This window comes from Triticum urartu, chromosome 3A, assembly GCF_056163025.1.
Source record: "Triticum urartu cultivar PI428250 chromosome 3A, HENAU_Tu73, whole genome shotgun sequence".
Taxonomy (NCBI): domain Eukaryota; kingdom Viridiplantae; phylum Streptophyta; class Magnoliopsida; order Poales; family Poaceae; genus Triticum; species Triticum urartu.
In genome coordinates this window covers 140,855,472-140,869,602 of record NC_141875.1, presented here as the reverse complement: position 1 = coordinate 140,869,602, position 14,131 = coordinate 140,855,472, and positions in this window count along the sequence as shown.

The following is a 14,131-nucleotide window of genomic DNA, read 5'->3' as shown; positions in this document are numbered from 1 at the left end:
GACAGGGCCGACTCCTCGCTCTAAGCGGCATAAGTCTTTAGGGACTTGAAACCTCTCGAACAGCGACCAGTCTCTCGCCTTATCATGATAGTCAGTTTTAGCTTTCTCTACTGAGGTGCTTAGCCCAGCAGAACCAGGGCACAATCGCAGTAGTTCTCCCAGTGCTACCTTAGCCGATAGAGCGCAACGTAAGGTACCAAAACAAGGGAGCCGGGCAAACCCAACTATTGACCCAAGACATGATTCGGAGCTGATGCATATAATGCTATAAGTTTGGGGTGCCGCACTGTCGGAAGTGTTCGGACTTCTCACGCCGCATTATGGGGTATGCTTAAGCCCCTGGCGTATAGGCCGTACCATAGTGTACGGGTGCTAGATGTCATGAATGAATATATATATATATATATGTAAAGGAAGAATGCAATGATAGTCTTAATGCTATGCATTGTTTATTCAAAAAGGTGCGTTAGAGCAGAATGGTACAAGTAGTGCGATAAGCAAAAAGTAGGACTATTTGACATGTCCCTTCCAAGGGCGAGCTGAGGAATAGTATTAAAGCAAGTATTTCACTCGTTATCGTAATCCACCTGGGAGTTCCATGGTGTGACGTAGCTCTCTGCCTCCTTGGTTGCTGCATCATGTGTTCGGCAATCATGCTGCCGGACAGGGTTTCCAGAGATTAAAGTCCTGAAAGAGAAAAATAACAAAGCGGGAAGCCCCTAGTGCGGTTAAGCCGCGTCTTGGAGCGTGTCGTAGTTGTGCCCCCCTCCCCACCTGTGCCCATGGTATTTTTAATGTGTAATTATGTGCGCGTGGCACGGATTGCGCCATTTGGCTGGGACCGGGATGGGGGCCGCATTGCTATGCGAGCTCGGAACGTGCCAGGCAGTCCTGTTGCCGATTACTCTGGGCGCGCTTGAAGGTGTCCGGGTCCTGAAACCCCGAACTACTTGATTGCCTTAAAAGGATGCTTTGTGCTTCTGCTACGAGGGCCGTAGTGTGCTGCGAGGGTCGTAGTGTGCTCCTCCGTGCGGAGAGAGCGCTATGTGTTTCCATTGACTGTGATGAACCCCCGAGGTCCTGGCATCTTGAGCTTGAGATATGCATAATGCGGTACTGCATTGAATCTCGCAAATGCGGTTCGGCCGAGCAGTGCATGGTAGCCACTGCGGAACGGGACTATGTCGAAGATTAACTCTTTGCTTCGGAAGTTATCCGGAGATCCGAAGACCACTTCCAGTGTGACTGAGCCTGTGCAATGGGCCTATACACCTGGTATGACACCTTTAAAGGTCGTTTTTGTGGGTTTGATCCTTGAGGGGTCTATACCCATTTTGCACACGGTGTCCTGATAAAGCAGGTTCAGGCTGCTGTCGCCATCCATTAGGACTCGAGTGAGGTGAAATCCGTCAATGATTGGGTCTAGGACAAGTGCGGCGAATCCGCCATGACGGATACTAGTGGGGTGGCCCCTGCGATCGAAGGTGATCGGACAGGAGGACCATGGGTTGAACTTTGGGGCGACTGGCTCCAACGCATATACGTCCCTGAGCGCACGCTTCCGCTCCCTCTTGGGGATGTGGGTTTCGTAAATCATGTTCACCATCCACACTTGTGGGGGGGAACCTCTTCTGTCCTCCAGTGTTCGGCTGCCGGGGCTCCTCCTCGTCATTGCTATGTGACCCCTTATCTTTGTTTTCGACATTTAACTTGCCGGCCTGCTTAAACACCCAACAATCCTTGTTGGTGTGGTTGACTGGCTTGTCGGGGGTGTTGTGTATTTGACACGAGCGATCGAGTATATGGTCCAAACTGGACAGGCCCGGAGTGCTTCTTTTGAATGGCTTTTTCCGCTGACCGGGTTTAGAGCATTTGAATCCGGCATTGACTGTCGTATCCTCGGTATTGTCGTTGTTAATGCGGCGCTTATGTTTGTTGCGACGTGACCTGCCGTTGCCGTCCTTGGTATCCGAAGTACCATGGTCCTTTGATATGTTAGTGCTGCGAGCCAACCAGCTGTCCTCTCCCGCACAGAAGCGGGTCATGAGTGTCGTTAGGGCTGCCATAGATTTCGGCTTTTCCTAGCCAAGGTGCCGGGCGAGCCATTCGTCGCGGATGTTGTGCTTGAAAACTGCTAGGGCCTCTGCATCCGGACAGTCGACGATTTGATTTTTCTTTGTTAGGAATCGTGTCCAGAATTGCCTGGCCGATTCCTCTGGCTGCTGAATTATGTGGCTCAAGTCATCGGCATCTGGTGGTCGCACATAAGTGCCCTGAAAGTTGTCGAGGAATGCGGCTTCCAGATCTTCCCAACAGCCAATGGACTCCACTGGCAAGCTGTTGAGCCAATGTCGAGCTGGTCCTTTGAGTTTGAGTGGGAGGTATTTGATGGCGTGTAGGTCATCACCGCGGGCCATGTGGATGTGAAGGAGGAAATCCTCGATCCATACCGCAGGATCTGTTGTGTCGTCGTATGATTCTATATTTACGGGTTTGAAACCCTCTGGGATTTGATGATCCATTACTTCGTCTGTGAAGCATAAGGGGTGTGCGGCGCCTCTGTACTGGGCTATATCACGACGCAACTCAAATGGGTCTTGCCCGCTGTGTTTGGCCCGGCCGGACTTACTTTTACTATATCAGGCGTGACGATTATCGTCTCGCATAGTGACGCGCCCTCGTGATCCGTGGATCGATCTTGCATGTTTTGCTTTGTCCTCCAATATGTCTTGTAGGTCTGGCGTATTTCCCCATGCCTTTTTATTTGAATGGCGTCGGGGTGCGGGCTGAGTTTTTGGCCAGAATGCCTCTCTGTCGCAGCCACGAGGTGGCCGATCAGCTGCGTCATACATCGGGGATATGGGTTTCGGTGCTTCCTCCTCCAGTCGGGGTAGCAACCTGCACTTTGGGTAACTCTTGGAGGGGATTTCGAGTTTATATTCCTCGGCCGCCAGGACTTCAATCCATCTGTCAGCTAGCAAATCTTGATCAGCTTGAAGCTGCTGCTGCTTTTTCTTAACGCTATTTGCCGTGGCTATAAGCCGGCACTTGAAGCGCTCTTGTTCGACGGGATCCTCTGGTACGACGAATTTTTCATCGTCGAGGCTTGCCTCGTCTTTGGAGGGAGGCATGTAATTATCATCCTCCGCTTCTCCATCAGCTGCTCTCCCAGGAGGGCTGGCCTCTCCACCCTCCTGCTCTAAATCTTGCTGGAGGGGATTGTTGTTGCCTTCGGCACTGTCCGGAGTGCTATTATCTCCGGTGCCGGTATCACTGCTTTTGCCTTGGCGGAATTTAGAGTGGCGCCGCTGTCGCCGGCGCTTGAGTTGCTTCTTGGAGGGGTCATCCTCCATTGTCCCGTCGCCATTGCCTTCTTTGGGTGTGTCCACCATGTATATGTCATATGATGAGGTGGCTGTCCAGTGCCCTGTGGGCAGTGATTCCTCTTCGCCTCCCGCATCATCGTCCATACCGTCGATGTCTTCGGAGTCGAATTCGAGCATGTCGGTTAAGTCATCGACAGTGGCTACTAAGTGGGTGGTGGGTGGGCAGCAAATTTCTTCGGCATCCGCATCCCAATCCTGCCAGACGTCGTTCGGCCAGGACTCTCCTGACAAGGAGAGAGACCTTAATGAGTTCAGTATGTCGCCAAAGGGTGAGTGCTGAAAAATATCCGCAGAGGTAAACTCCATGATCGGCGCCCAATCATATTCGACGTGAACGGGCGCAGGCAGTTCGGAGTTTGTGGCCGGAGAAGGATCCGGCAGTTCGGCAACACGGCTCTCGTGAAGGGTAAGGTCGATATTCGGCTCGATCGCCGCAGAGGATACGCACTCCGTGGCATGGTCTATCCACCCGTCCATGGATGGCGCAACTGGCTCTGAATTGAGGGTCGGAGCGGCTGCCGGTGTGATTTCTCGAACACTGTCCGATGGTAGAGCTAAATCATACTCATCATGACCGCATGGCGCACAAGGCAGGGGCTCGAATCCGTCAAAGATCAAGTCCCCGTGGACATCGACCGTGTAGTTTAAGCTTCCAAACCAGACCTGGTGGCCAGGGGCGTAACTTTCGATCTACTCCAGATGGCCAAGCGAGTTGGCCCGCAGTGCAAAGCCGTCGAACACAAAGATCTGTCCGGGGAGGAAAGTCTCACCCTGGACTGCATCGCTATCGATGATCGTAGGAGCCATCAAGACTAACGGCGACGACACAGAGGAACTCTCAATGAAAGCACCAATGTCGGTGTCAAAACCGGAGGATCTCGGGTAGGGGGTCCCGAACTGTGCGTCTAAGGCGGATGGTAACAGGAGGCAGGGGACACGATGTTTTACCCAGGTTCGGGCCCTCTTGATGGAGGTAAAACCCTACGTCCTACTTGATTTATTCTTGATGACATGAGTATTACAAGAGTTGATCTACCACGAGATCGGAGAGGCTAAACCCTAGAAGCTAGCCTATGTTCTGATTGTATGTTGTCCTACGGACTAAAACCCTCCAGTTTATATAGACACCGGAGGGGGCTAGGGTTACACAAGGTCGGTTACAAAGGAGGAGATATCCATATCCGTATTGCCTAGCTTGCCTTCCACGCCAAGTAGAGTCCTATCCGGACACAAGACGAAGTCTTCTATCTTGTATCTTCATAGTCCAACAGTCCGGCCAAAGGATATAGTCCGGCTGTTCGGAGACCCCCTAATCGAGGACTCCCTCACCGGCGGTAGGCGCCGTCTGGGCGACGCGAGCAGCGTGTGCGACCCGACGCTCAACATGGGCTCGACGGGCGTCAGCCATCACTACTGCAGGTTGGTACTAACACGACACTATGATCAGAGACCCTTCGACGAAATTGTGTGCGATGCCATAATCGCAAACAGTGGTGTAAAAAACTCGTCAAAAAAGGTGCAAAACGTTTGCGATGGAGGATGCATCAAACACGGTTCAGATTTTAGTTGCGTGTGCGATGCAGGGCATATGGTTCAGCTCAATTAACTGTTTGCGATGAGGAGGAACAAAAGAAATGGGCAGCCAGATGAAGGTGTGTGCGATGTACAACATACGGTTCACTCGGATGAACTGTTTGTGATTAGGAAACACAAAAGGGACGGTCATCCAGATCAAAGGTGTGTGTGATATACGGCATGCGGTTCACTCGGATGAATTGTTTGCATTGAGACATGAGAGCAGAAATGGTTCAAATGAACAAGATGTGTGTGATACGAGGCAAACAGGTCTGTAATCGGAAACGTGTGAGAAGATCGATAACAACACAGACAATTACTGCTAACAAGCCGTGTGTGTTGTGAGCAAATGATTGTTGGTATACAATTGTGAGTGATTGATGAAAACATCACCGACGGGTTCTATTGTTTAGTCCGTGTGCGATGTGATTTTCTTTGTCCGCACAACATCTACGCTCTGTCTACAAAGCATCAACATATATACTTAAAAAGACAGCACAGCATAATCAAATTAAGCATACAATTACACAAGTGACTACACACATAACATTTCCAGACACCAAAGTAAGAAATTACATGCATACTAAAGTAGGAGAAACGAGGATCTAATCATCTACTTATTATTGCGGTGACGCTTGCTATTGCTCTACTTCCGGCTAGATCCCTGGCCGTTTTAGGGAAGGAGGCACTTACTCATGTCAACGATCTGCCTGTACACGTCATAGCTCGTGTACGCCTCCTTGGCCGCGTACACGACATGAGCTTTGTCGAGTTTCTCCATCCAGGACGAGTGCTAGGCATGCTTGTCCTTGTTGCACGAATCCATAGTAGGGGTCGATGATGGCCTCGGCGAGGTGAACTAGTGAGTCCTTCTCATGCTCCTTGCTGCCCCAAATCTTGTATTGGCACGGGATGTCCACGAGATTCTAGCAGGCGATGCCCAAATTCCCGAGCGCCTTTACATCGTTGGTGATGTCCACCGTAGCGAACATGTAGTGGGGGCTGTTGACAAACCTGACGAAACGCTCGCAAGGCCTTGTGGCCAGGCAGTAGTGGTAGATGAGGACGTGGTGGCGCACACACATCTAGGCGATGGTGACCTTGGCACGAGACCCGGCAGGAGCGCGGGTGTACTCGACGTCGAACCCGACCACCTTGTACTTCTCCGCGGCAAGCAACAACTCCATGATGTGGATGGAGTGCTCCACCCAGACCAGGTCATTGGTGTACAACACCGAGAGGTCCATGAACCTCCTGTGGGTGTCCACCACGGCACGCATGGTGAACTGCTGCTCATCGTCGGCAGCCGCTCGGAGCGCCATTGGAGCCGCGCAGGATACCCTCTAAGAATTTCTCGTGGTGGGTGTGCTTCTTACATGGTGGGGCATGATCGAAAGGTTGAAGAGACACAAGGGTTAAATGGCCGATGTAATAAATGGGTGCCGGACAGCCTGTAATCGTCACGTCTTGTCACGGCGTTCATAGTGGAGGATTCCAGTGCACGCTTGACAACACCGCACCGCATGTGTGGGCTCGAAGAGGCCCAAATGTATAGTCGGTGAGCCTGTTCCCGCTCTACCGCGATGTTTACCATGAAAGCTTCCCACCCGGCTAGTTTGGCCATGCGTCGGCTAGAAGAGGGACAAATCATGGGCGTTTATTGGCAAAAAGCTTTGTAAAAACAAAGTGTGTGGAATGACTTCGATCATAAGTTTACCTGGTGATGAGGTCAAAGTTACACAGAAGGGTGATGATGGACACTCGAGTGCGATAACTAATTCTGCGCTCTATAGTGCACAAGGTGGAAGAAACCAACTATGTGCAATAATGTTGAAGATTGCAGTCGAGTTAGCTATACAGATCGTGTGCTGTGAGATCGGCAAGGTAAACTGATTCGAGAATGGTTAATAAAATCTAAGACCATTGCATATTAAGGTTAAAATAGTGTTAGAAATATACGAGTCTCATACGATGCCATTTCAATGATTGTACCACAAAAGCTCAAAATGTTACAAGGTTCAAATTCCAGAGTTATATGGCTCAAATTTGAAGATTACAAGGTTCAAACTGATATTAGAAATGAAGATTACAAGGTGCAAATGCTCGCAATGATCCGCTGAACAAGTCTAGTTTCGAAGCCTCACAATTTTTGCAAAGGGGTCAGCCACTGAGAAGTCATGTATGGGGTTGACACGATGACTTCTGATTACTCTGTCATCTAAAGTTCCAAAATGAAATTCAACATTTTTGGAGCCTACTCCATTCCGCCGCAGGCGCCGGTGCTGATCAACAAACCATTCATTTTTGCAAAATAAATGTAGGGCAAACCTCATTTACTTTAGCACCCTTGCTCTGAGAACAAAGAACCCGGTGAATATAATCTCCGGTAAGGTCCCTTGGTAGGAGTTCAAAGTAATTTCTGAGAGATGCAGATCTAGGCATTCGACGTGATTGTTATATTGTATCACATTATCCACCACTGGGCCTAATCCTATCTGCAAAAGAAGAAAATGTGTTAGTGCCTACATGCAGTTTTGAACATTATTACAGGCTTATTTGGTTTGCAGGATTTGTAAAATGCACTAACATGTCATCTTCGATCTGACATGATTAACATGGGCATTTGATTACATTCGAGAAAAATGTAGCCTTCTTCACAAGAGGTTGGAGTGGATGAAAAGTTCCCTAAGAAAACTTGAACTCCCTTATGGTTAACATTTAACAGGAAAGGAACATCACCTCGATATATAGCTTCTCCAGGCACGGAAAGCATCTCAGGAAACTGACAACTTGCTCCAGGTTGGGGCCGATAGATTCTAGTGCCAAGACCTTCATTGTGCGCACTTTCAGGGTCAAGCTTGCCAGAATCATTTTCTGAATGACAGATGAACAAACATCTTCAAAATTAGAAATAATGTTAATTTGTAGAAGGAGAGGTAGAAGGCGGCTGTTGTACCTGAACAGGTGTGGATCCAGTAACAAGTTCGGAGTATTTGTGAGACGAGTAGCCCACCACTGTCAATTTCAGTACAGAAATGACATTGATTCTTGTTGGACCTTATTGATCAACTACAAGTAATCTCTCAAGTGCAGGTGTGTCCTCAGTGACCATACTGTGGTACACATCTTGTGATGTCTTCCTGCCACACCAGCAACACACATAAATAGTCTGGAGAGTCATGGAGGTGATGTGGAAGGTACTCAACCCATTGATCGCCTGAAGACGAAGGTACTCGAGTGCAGTACAGCCACAGAGCAGGCGCTCCATGTCACCATTTGAGAGGCTTACGATGACGAGCTCGAGGTGCTTCAGTCGTGGTAGAATAAGAGCGGGCGCGCCATTAAGGGGGATGGCAGTTCCTGAACTTGGCGATGCGCAGCGTGGGTGCGAGGCGGAGTGTGGATGTTGGCAGCGACCGCATATGCCCATCATCAAAAGTGAGCTCCTCGAGCTGATCTAGGGTGGGGGATCGGAACCAGTCATCAAACTTGGCTCGGTCCTTGCCGTTGGAACAAAACTTGCCCATTCTAAGGCCTTTGGTTGGGCAAGGTGACTGCCTTGGATCTTGGAGAACGCATCCAAGCTTTTGCGATAGCCATGGCAAAGCTCGTGAGTGTCGATGAGGTCAAGAGGGCTGGAGTTCCATAGGGGTGCCACCGCTGGGAAAGGACGGTTGTCCGCGCCCCATATTTTATTGGGAGGAGGGAGATGATGACTCTCAACATATCATCGGGGAGGCTTCTGATGAAGTCTAGGCCTACTGGAGTCGCTTGCGGTTCTAGCTCGCCCCGCCTTAGCTTGTTGGCAGCCCCGTTCTCCACCTCTGGAGTCTCCTTGTCAGCGGTGCTTTTTGATAGAAATGGGAGTATAGGGATTATTTAGTTAAAACAGGGCAATAGAAAAGTGTATTGGTAACTAGAAGTTATTACGTAGGAATATAGTAAGAAAAGGGAATAACAATCGGTTGCTTAAATACTACACAATTCATTTTACATTGTTGGGTAAGTCAACAGATAGTTGAAAAGAAATCTTACTTCGTACAAAGTCTGGACGGATGATTTTGTCGGGGAAGTTAGCATATATCTCATGACCAGGCCCTTTTATGTGTAGTGCAATTTTAGTGCCAGCTTTCAGTACATAAAACTTTGCAATTTCTTTCCAAAAGCCAGTGCCAAAATAGGAGTCACCACGTTCATTAAGTCTTACAGTAGCAACGATTGTAAATACATGGTTTGTGTGATGTATGACATCCGTGGAGGCTTCATCTATGTAAAGGGTAAAATTGTGCACTACATAATCTGTTGCATATAGCAAGGGATGTTCTGCAAAAATGGTAGGATTGTTAAAGAAAATATGGTAACATGCAAATATGGGCCCAAATTGAAAGAACTGTACATCAGTTGAAATCGAAGGACAAAAATCTATAATTAAACAGATAGGGTAAACATGATGTCATGGATATATGAGAGTAATCGAAAGAACAATACATCATTAATTTTCCTAATATAGAAAGAAGAGGAAAAAATCCCCTTTGACGTATATGGTGCATGTGGCACCTTTTATCCAAATGTAGCAATATTTAGAACATGTTCAGGAAAGTAGGCCATGCCAACCAATTTAGGGTGAGATTGAACATACCGCGCACGTCCTCAAGTTATCTGGTACGGTGAGTTGGAATCTCTGGCGCAGGTCGCAAAGTCCTGAAGTGTCGGCGCACTGTACATTCTATGAATGAAAGAAAACCCTCAAATCAACTCGAATAAAAATGAATTCATGGTGATTTCTGCCGGGTGATTAAAGGAGGCAGATGAACTGGGATAAGAGATGAGATAATATCTCGTTAAATTAGTTACCTTGTCGTCCATGAGAAAGAACCCTCGGTACGGTAGATTCCCCAACCGAGCGGAGCTGGGTCGACCGCGAGCAGCGTCGAGAAAGTCGATGGTGATAGGCGGCGGCAAGCGGAAGTGGCGAAATGCGGTGGGCTTTGCCGGCAGCCTGGCGGCGGCGGCAGGCGTTGAGCTAAGTGTTTACCGCCGCGATAGGCGGCGCCATGGCATAGACGTGGAGGAGCTTGTGCAGGTGTGAATGGGGAACGTACTGGAGGGGGCGAGGGGGTGGCGGGCGGGGTGAGGGTTTTTGTGACGTGGGGATGGTGAGGGTTTTCTTTTTTCTTTTTTGAATTGGGTGGTGAGGGTTTTCTGTCCCACAAAGAATTTTGGGGGCGATGGTTTGCTAGAGCGAACCGTGTGTGATTGACGCAACAGGCAAAATGGAAGTCATTGCACACAGTTTCAATTTTGGGAACCGTGTGTGATTGACGTACTACTTTCGTCCTGGTTTATTGGTCCCCTTTTGTAATTTTTACCAAAATTTGACCAAATATTTAACATACTCAGACATAGATAATAAGCGTACACATACATAAGCATAGTTCAACCATAAGTACATAGTTCAACCGCATTAAGCATACTCAAGCGTACATAGTTTGATCCATCCCACATCTCATCTCACATGCGGCCGGCACGATCCTGAAGCTTCTCCAGGTACTCGGCGTACGCGCCATGCGCCACCCTGCGAGAATACTTCTGCTTGAAGGAGCCAATGGGCCGTCCTCTTGGATGCGCCAGAACACTTAGATACGCATCATGAAGCTTCTGGCTGCAAAATGGGCGTCCATAGCCGTCGTTCCAGGTCCTAATACGCCTGTTATGCATTCCCGCATAGAGCTCCCTCAGGATTTGCCTCTTGTACCTCCTCTGGCCATCTTCATCCTTGCTATCCACATCGTTAGACAACACCTATACAAATAGTAAAACAAATTTGGCATCGAATCAATGATTACATGCCGTGAAGTAGGATTAGGAATTTATGGCTATTTATTTATACATATCCAGAGACTATGGTTCAATTTGTAAGCACAATCGTCTATGTACAGCCCAATCTTGAAGAAAATAATGGCACAAACATATGTAGGTCATTCAAAATCAATTGTTAAGCCCTGGCTAGGAATTATTAGCACGAACACTAACCCTAGTCAGATTACTAGCAGAAATCATTTGCACAGATGAAACAACTAATCACTTATCACCTGTACTATACAAACAATCAATACACTACACGGATCTAATGAAACTTACTCAGATTTCATGGATTGGGAGAACATAACCATAGGATTTCTATTCCAAAAAAGGGGGAGGCAGGAGTAACCAGAGAAACCCTATGATCTATTTGACACATAAATGGGTATAGATGACTAACCAGCTGTCCGTCGTCGTCGGAGTCGTCGCCGGAGTCGTCATCCGAGTCATCGCCAGAGTGTTCGTCGGAGTCGGTTTGGAACTTCGCCTCCGGTCATGCAAGCTCGACATTGTCAACGACGTCAGGGTGTAGCGATAACTCACCGGCGGTGACGACAACCTCTGTCTCCATCTCCATGTCATGCTCCGGTGCTTTAGCAGCCCCAGCATCGCCACTCCCTCTGATGGGGCGCTTCGGAGGCATCCTGATACACTGACGGCTTTGAGGACTGAGAGCGGCGTCGAGGATGCAAGCAGAGAGAGAGGATTGTGTGTGTAGCGAGGATGGGGGTGCGGCCAGTCGGGCACACCATTAATATGGAGTTGTGGGAGAGAGGCGGGCAGCAGTCAATGTCGTGGCTCTAAGACTGACAGTAGAATGGAGGGTAAGTATGAGGAGGCAAGATCCTAGCTATGAAGGAGTTTTACATGCGAGTTTTACGAGTTCAGGCCCTTCTCGGAGGAAGTAACAGCCCTACGTCTCGGTGCCCTGAGGCGGTCGACTGGATTATATGTGTGTGTGAGTTTACAAAAAGATACGAACCCTTGTCCCAGAGGAGGGGGTGGCTTATATAGAGTGCGCCAGGACCCAAGCTCCCCTCCGTTACACAGGGTTCAATGCTCATAAAGGAAAGGCGTTAGTGGTAACATCTATAGTAAAGAGTCATAAATGCTCATAATGCTATGGTTTAAATCCTGACCGTTGCAGAGTGGAGGGTTCCTCATCTTCTAGTGGTCGAGTGTCTTCAAGGTGGTCGAGTGAGTGCATCTCCATGGTCGAGTGGATGACGGTTTCTCTTCGACTGCTTCTGATTCTTTGTAGAGGCGTCCTTGGGGAGGGTATGCTGGACAGGTCCGTGACCCTACCCTAGGTACATAGCTTCATCATTAGCCCCCGAATGGATCAGGGTTTGAGTGAGGAAGGGGTTCAGAACACTTACGACCCACTCTTTGTGCTATGAATATGCCTTGTCCTGGAACAATGAGTTGAGGTGACGACGTCGACTCCTTTCTCAATCGCCTTGGTCCATTCTTGGTTGTTGTCGAGTGAACTTTCATGGTAGAATTCTGAATGATGATGTAGAGGGTGTTTGTCTTCAGTCTGATAGGTTGTTCTGCTCTCCACGGATCTCGCGGGATTCGAATTTTGGGAAGTGCGCCAGACGGGCGGAACCGAGGTTATCGGGACGGATTAGGCAAGTCTCCTTGATCCCTGCACCACCTTTTTCGCCACGTACTGTGCGCGTGACTGTTGCGGGATTTGTTTAGATCTCTTGGGTCCACCAGTCAGCCACTCGGTGAAAGGCCTTATAAAAGGTCCCGGGCCAGGCCTCTGCTCCGCGTGCTTCCATTCTCTCTTCTCTTTCCCCCGATCTCTCTGCCACTCTCGCTTCTGCTTCATCACCGGACCTTTGTTCGAGCTCGATCCATGGGGAAGGAGAAAGACGGCGGCGCTGGAACGTGCGAAGAAAGCGACCGCGAAGGCAAAGGGCAAGCGGACCAGTCGAGGCGGATCCTCGTCAAGGTCCGGCCTGCCGGCGGGCTGGATCCAGGGCGACTGGATCCGCTCGGCAATCACGCAGGACGACCTCGACGACCTGGTGGAGGGGGGATTGATCCCTCACAAGTCGGCTCGGCTCCCGGGGGACGAAATCGAGCCGCAGCCTAGAGAGGGTGAGTGTGTCCTCCTCGCAACCCACATAGATCGTGGATTCTCACTGCCTCCCCACCCTTTCTTTCGGGGCTTTTTGAACTTCTTTGGGGCTCAGCTCCACCATTTCACTCTGAACACCATAGTCTATCTGGCCGCTTCCGTGTCCATGTGCGAAAACTTCTTGGGTTGTCGACCGCACTGGGGGCTTTTCAAACACATCTTCGCTTGCCGTTCCCAGTCGGTCAAAAAGGCCAAGTCGAGTGATGAGAGGACGCGGGTGATCCAGATGTGTGGTGGTCTGGGGATCAAGATGAGGAGCAAGAGTACTTTCCCAGCCATGATCCTTCCTGACTCGGTCCGGGGCTGGCAGTCGACTTGGTTCTACTGCAAGGATCAGCCAACCCCTGGCCAGTCGACTGGACTTCCTCCTTTCTCCTTGGCTCGAGTGGAGAAGCCTGCTCCCCTGAAGGTAGTTCCAGAAGAGAAGGCGCAGGTCAAGGTGCTGGTTGAACGGGTCATCGAGCTTGTCCGCGACGGAGTGACCAGGATGGATCTGCTGGAGCTCTTTCTCGGTCGACACATCCAACCTCTTCAGGCGTGCGATCATCCGATGTGGATGTACTCTGGGCTCGAGGATACCACATGGATCCACCCGGAGGAGGTCAGCGAGGATATCTTGGAGAACTGGTTGAGGAGAATCACTGGCAACAAAGACAACCCTCGGGGGTCCAGGAGGCTGATTCCATTTGACAACTCGCACCAGCCGGAGTAGGTATATTTCTATTTTATCAAGTATCTTTCCGATTCACCATGTGATGTCCCGTTCGTGGTCGACTGAATTTCCTTTGATTGTTATCCTTTCAGGCCCTCATTGAAATGTACTCGATGCCCAATGGAGTGCAGGACCCAGGCGCTGAGGAAGAAGGGAGCGGGGGCGAGAGCGGCGAGGAGCATTCGGAAGCCGAGGAGTACGAGGAGAGCGAGGAATCGACTGATGAGGAAGAAGTCGACTCGCCTCCTCGCAGGGAGAGGAGGTCCAAGCACACTCATGACCCGGCAAGTGCTCCAGACTTGGTGGCTACGCAAATCGGGCAGTCCTCGAAGCGCCCAGGACGTCTTCCCCGACGCCGACTGAGAAGGATCCAAAGCAATCTAAGGCCGCGCCGCCCCCAGCGCCGAAAGTGCCGAAAGCCATCTCCTCAAAAATGCCAAAAGC